Consider the following 6,525-nt stretch of genomic DNA (forward strand, 5'->3'; position numbering starts at 1 on the left):
TCAGCGACAATTAGAGAGACACACGGTCTAGACACATAATTTCCACACATCGTGCAATAGGAATTGCATTTCTTCTGTTGTTACGCCACAAGATGTATTTTATGTTGTTTAGAGACAACTTCCCCCTCAGACAGAACCACATCATCCAGTGATTGACATAATGTGCATTATGCCGGGGCAAATTTTCTATCTGTTTTCATCTGCCTCTGCCTCGGCCGGTTTTGGGACGGTCTACAGTGGAAATGAACTGTGTGTATCGGTCACATAGGCGGCAAATTGTGCTATGGTGGACGTTGATGTGGCGTGAAACAGAAGACTGCGATGTTCCGATTGACAGCGCCTGGTCTCGGCATTTTTAAACTTGAAAAATGTTGACAATTGAATGACAAATCATTGGCTTATGCTTGCCTTTTATAGCCACTACCACGAGTTACAAATACCATAACTTGCACGTGCATTTTGCTTTAGTTTATTCTTCAATGACAGTATTCAACATGTGTGAAAACAAAGCCGTTTAAGACATTGCAAATCTACAAAGGCTGTCATTTGTCGAATATCAGGACAATAACATATATCCAATTCATAAACCGGATTTCTTGTGTAGCCAGGTTCAATAAACTACATACTACCTGTTCGTTTATTTTTTTGGAAAGTGTAGTTACACGTCCTCTTGACAAATACTAATAGCTTTATACAACATGTGTTTTATTAATTGGTATGAAATTTACCAGAAATGGTCATCACACATTGTACCAATATGGGTAATCGAACCCGGGCCTTCAGGGTGACGCGCGAATGCTTTAATCTCTAAGCTAGCCCACTGACCCAATCACGCAGTGACAGTAAAATACCTAGTTTCACTTCAGTTTCTGATATTGTTGACTACATATCCAGGTGACTTACAGTGCATGGCACTATTTTTTATTAAGTTTCAAGTGAATTATTATTATTGTTTCATATGTATGCGGAAATTTAATCGAAGATGTTTTCAAATGGGTTAATGAGTTTGCAACAACCTGTTAAGTCGCTTAAAAAAAGCAAATGTTTTACCATCTTTTGACTGAGAAGTATCCACGACTTGGGTTGGTAATCTTGATGTTGGCATGTTGATCGGATGTGAAATGGCTTCAGCTGATGTTGGTCCTGAGGAGAAACAAGATGAAAGACTTTATATTGAACACATGGATACAAGCAAAATGTATTTGAAAAGTTATGAGGTATCATCCTATACTTTCTTGAAAATCAGAATAATGTGTTGGTATGAGTTTGATCCTCAGCGACAATTAGAGAGACACACGGTCTAGACACATAATTTCCACACATCGTGCAATAGGAATTGCATTTCTTCTGTTGTTACGCCACAAGATGTATTTTATGTTGTTTAGAGACAACTTCCCCCTCAGACAGAACCACATCATCCAGTGATTGACATAATGTGCATTATGCCGGGGCAAATTTTCTATCTGTTTTCATCTGCCTCTGCCTCGGCCGGTTTTAGGACGGTCTACAGTGGAAATGAACTGTGTGTATCGGTCACATAGGCGGCAAATTGTGCTATGGTGGACGTTGATGTGGCGTGAAACAGAAGACTGCGATGTTCCGATTGACAGCGCCTGGTCTCGGCATTTTTAAACTTGAAAAATGTTGACAATTGAATGACAAATCATTGGCTTATGCTTGCCTTTTATAGCCACTACCACGAGTTACAAATACCATAACTTGCACGTGCATTTTGCTTTAGTTTATTCTTCAATGACAGTATTCAACATGTGTGAAAACAAAGCCGTTTAAGACATTGCAAATCTACAAAGGCTGTCATTTGTCGAATATCAGGACAATAACATATATCCAATTTATAAACCGGATTTCTTGTGTAGCCAGGTTCAATAAACTACATACTACCTGTTCGTTTATTTTTTTGGAAAGTGTAGTTACACGTCCTCTTGACAAATACTAATAGCTTTATACAACATGTGTTTTATTAATTGGTATGAAATTTACCAGAAATGGTCATCACACATTGTACCAATATGGGTAATCGAACCTGGGCCTTCGGGGTGACGCGCGAATGCTTTAATCTCTAAGCTAGCCCACTGACCCAATCACGCAGTGACAGTAAAATACCTAGTTTCACTTCAGTTTCTGATATTGTTGACTACATATCCAGGTGACTTACAGTGCATGGCACTATTTTTTATTAAGTTTCAAGTGAATTATTATTATTGTTTCATATGTATGCGGAAATGTAATCGAAGATGTTTGCAAATGGGTTAATGAGTTTGCAACAACCTGTTAAGTCGCTTAAAAAAAGCAAATGTTTTACCATCTTTTGACTGAGAAGTATCCACGACTTGGGTTGGTAATCTTGATGTTGGCATGTTGATCGGATGTGAAATGGCTTTAGCTGATGTTGGTCCTGAGGAGAAACAAGATGAAAGACTTTATATTGAACACATGGATACAAGCAAAATGTATTTGAAAAGTTTTGAGGTATCATCCTATACTGTCTTGAAAATCAGAATAATGTGTTGGTATGAGTTTGATCCTCAGCGACAATTAGAGAGACACACGGTCTAGACACATAATTTCCACACATCGTGCAATAGGAATTGCATTTCTTCTGTTGTTACGCCACAAGATGTATTTTATGTTGTTTAGAGACAACTTCCCCCTCAGACAGAACCACATCATCCAGTGATTGACATAATGTGCATTATGCCGGGGCAAATTTTCTATCTGTTTTCATCTGCCTCTGCCTCGGCCGGTTTTGGGACGGTCTACAGTGGAAATGAACTGTGTGTATCGGTCACATAGGCGGCAAATTGTGCTATGGTGGACGTTGATGTGGCGTGAAACAGAAGACTGCGATGTTCCGATTGACAGCGCCTGGTCTCGGCATTTTTAAACTTGAAAAATGTTGACAATTGAATGACAAATCATTGGCTTATGCTTGCCTTTTATAGCCACTACCACGAGTTACAAATACCATAACTTGCACGTGCATTTTGCTTTAGTTTATTCTTCAATGACAGTATTCAACATGTGTGAAAACAAAGCCGTTTAAGACATTGCAAATCTACAAAGGCTGTCATTTGTCGAATATCAGGACAATAACATATATCCAATTCATAAACCGGATTTCTTGTGTAGCCAGGTTCAATAAACTACATACTACCTGTTCGTTTATTTTTTTGGAAAGTGTAGTTACACGTCCTCTTGACAAATACTAATAGCTTTATACAACATGTGTTTTATTAATTGGTATGAAATTTACCAGAAATGGTCATCACACATTGTACCAATATGGGTAATCGAACCCGGGCCTTCAGGGTGACGCGCGAATGCTTTAATCTCTAAGCTAGCCCACTGACCCAATCACGCAGTGACAGTAAAATACCTAGTTTCACTTCAGTTTCTGATATTGTTGACTACATATCCAGGTGACTTACAGTGCATGGCACTATTTTTTATTAAGTTTCAAGTGAATTATTATTATTGTTTCATATGTATGCGGAAATTTAATCGAAGATGTTTTCAAATGGGTTAATGAGTTTGCAACAACCTGTTAAGTCGCTTAAAAAAAGCAAATGTTTTACCATCTTTTGACTGAGAAGTATCCACGACTTGGGTTGGTAATCTTGATGTTGGCATGTTGATCGGATGTGAAATGGCTTCAGCTGATGTTGGTCCTGAGGAGAAACAAGATGAAAGACTTTATATTGAACACATGGATACAAGCAAAATGTATTTGAAAAGTTATGAGGTATCATCCTATACTTTCTTGAAAATCAGAATAATGTGTTGGTATGAGTTTGATCCTCAGCGACAATTAGAGAGACACACGGTCTAGACACATAATTTCCACACATCGTGCAATAGGAATTGCATTTCTTCTGTTGTTACGCCACAAGATGTATTTTATGTTGTTTAGAGACAACTTCCCCCTCAGACAGAACCACATCATCCAGTGATTGACATAATGTGCATTATGCCGGGGCAAATTTTCTATCTGTTTTCATCTGCCTCTGGCTCGGCCGGTTTTGGGACGGTCTACAGTGGAAATGAACTGTGTGTATCGGTCACATAGGCGGCAAATTGTGCTATGGTGGACGTTGATGTGGCGTGAAACAGAAGACTGCGATGTTCCGATTGACAGCGCCTGGTCTCGGCATTTTTAAACTTGAAAAATGTTGACAATTGAATGACAAATCATTGGCTTATGCTTGCCTTTTATAGCCACTACCACGAGTTACAAATACCATAACTTGCACGTGCATTTTGCTTTAGTTTATTCTTCAATGACAGTATTCAACATGTGTGAAAACAAAGCCGTTTAAGACATTGCAAATCTACAAAGGCTGTCATTTGTCGAATATCAGGACAATAACATATATCCAATTTATAAACCGGATTTCTTGTGTAGCCAGGTTCAATAAACTACATACTACCTGTTCGTTTATTTTTTTGGAAAGTGTAGTTACACGTCCTCTTGACAAATACTAATAGCTTTATACAACATGTGTTTTATTAATTGGTATGAAATTTACCAGAAATGGTCATCACACATTGTACCAATATGGGTAATCGAACCCGGGCCTTCAGGGTGACGCGCGAATGCTTTAATCTCTAAGCTAGCCCACTGACCCAATCACGCAGTGACAGTAAAATACCTAGTTTCACTTCAGTTTCTGATATTGTTGACTACATATCCAGGTGACTTACAGTGCATGGCACTATTTTTTATTAAGTTTCAAGTGAATTATTATTATTGTTTCATATGTATGCGGAAATTTAATCGAAGATGTTTGCAAATGGGTTAATGAGTTTGCAACAACCTGTTAAGTCGCTTAAAAAAAGCAAATGTTTTACCATCTTTTGACTGAGAAGTATCCACGACTTGGGTTGGTAATCTTGATGTTGGCATGTTGATCGGATATGAAATGGCTTTAGCTGATGTTGGTCCTGAGGAGAAACAAGATGAAAGACTTTATATTGAACACATGGATACAAGCAAAATGTATTTGAAAAGTTTTGAGGTATCATCCTATACTTTCTTGAAAATCAGAATAATGTGTTGGTATGAGTTTGATCCTCAGCGACAATTAGAGAGACACACGGTCTAGACACATAATTTCCACACATCGTGCAATAGGAATTGCATTTCTTCTGTTGTTACGCCACAAGATGTATTTTATGTTGTTTAGAGACAACTTCCCCCTCAGACAGAACCACATCATCCAGTGATTGACATAATGTGCATTATGCCGGGGCAAATTTTCTATCTGTTTTCATCTGCCTCTGCCTCGGCCGGTTTTGGGACGGTCTACAGTGGAAATGAACTGTGTGTATCGGTCACATAGGCGGCAAATTGTGCTATGGTGGACGTTGATGTGGCGTGAAACAGAAGACTGCGATGTTCCGATTGACAGCGCCTGGTCTCGGCATTTTTAAACTTGAAAAATGTTGACAATTGAATGACAAATCATTGGCTTATGCTTGCCTTTTATAGCCACTACCACGAGTTACAAATACCATAACTTGCACGTGCATTTTGCTTTAGTTTATTCTTCAATGACAGTATTCAACATGTGTGAAAACAAAGCCGTTTAAGACATTGCAAATCTACAAAGGCTGTCATTTGTCGAATATCAGGACAATAACATATATCCAATTTATAAACCGGATTTCTTGTGTAGCCGGGTTCAATAAACTACATACTACCTGTTCGTTTATTTTTTTGGAAAGTGTAGTTACACGTCCTCTTGACAAATACTAATAGCTTTATACAACATGTGTTTTATTAATTGGTATGAAATTTACCAGAAATGGTCATCACACATTGTACCAATATGGGTAATCGAACCCGGGCCTTCAGGGTGACGCGCGAATGCTTTAATCTCTAAGCTAGCCCACTGACCCAATCACGCAGTGACAGTAAAATACCTAGTTTCACTTCAGTTTCTGATATTGTTGACTACATATCCAGGTGACTTACAGTGCATGGCACTATTTTTTATTAAGTTTCAAGTGAATTATTATTATTGTTTCATATGTATGCGGAAATTTAATCGAAGATGTTTGCAAATGGGTTAATGAGTTTGCAACAACCTGTTAAGTCGCTTAAAAAAAGCAAATGTTTTACCATCTTTTGACTGAGAAGTATCAACGACTTGGGTTGGTAATCTTGATGTTGGCATGTTGATCGGATGTGAAATGGCTTTAGCTGATGTTGGTCCTGAGGAGAAACAAGATGAAAGACTTTATATTGAACACATGGATACAAGCAATATTTTTGAAAAGTTTTGAGGTATCATCCTATACTTTCTTGAAAATCAGAATAATGTGTTGGTATGAGTTTGATCCTCAGCGACAATTAGAGAGACACACGGTCTAGACACATAATTTCCACACATCGTGCAATAGGAATTGCATTTCTTCTGTTGTTACGCCACAAGATGTATTTTATGTTGTTTAGAGACAACTTCCCCCTCAGACAGAACCACATCATCCAGTGATTGACATAAT

At 38.2% G+C, this 6,525-nt stretch overlaps 2 long non-coding RNA genes across 2 annotated transcripts; both read right to left on the bottom strand.

Moving 5' to 3' along the window:
• Positions 1-491: 491 nt before the first annotated feature.
• Positions 492-2,380, bottom strand: LOC125372020. Its single transcript, XR_007217945.1, has 2 exons — positions 2,324-2,380; positions 492-1,143 (listed from the first exon to the last, which is right to left on the bottom strand). It is a non-coding gene; the product is annotated as an uncharacterized LOC125372020 (long non-coding RNA).
• A 657-nt stretch (positions 2,381-3,037) lies between these two features.
• On the bottom strand, positions 3,038-4,926 carry LOC125372021. The gene is made up of 2 exons (XR_007217946.1): positions 4,870-4,926; positions 3,038-3,689 (listed from the first exon to the last, which is right to left on the bottom strand). It is a non-coding gene; the product is annotated as an uncharacterized LOC125372021 (long non-coding RNA).
• Between the last annotated feature and the right edge of the window lie 1,599 nt (positions 4,927-6,525).

The sequence above is a fragment of the Haliotis rufescens genome, unplaced genomic scaffold (genome assembly GCF_023055435.1).
Source record: "Haliotis rufescens isolate VD_foot unplaced genomic scaffold, xgHalRufe1.0.p SCAF_33, whole genome shotgun sequence".
NCBI classification, from domain to species: Eukaryota; Metazoa; Mollusca; class Gastropoda; order Lepetellida; family Haliotidae; genus Haliotis; species Haliotis rufescens.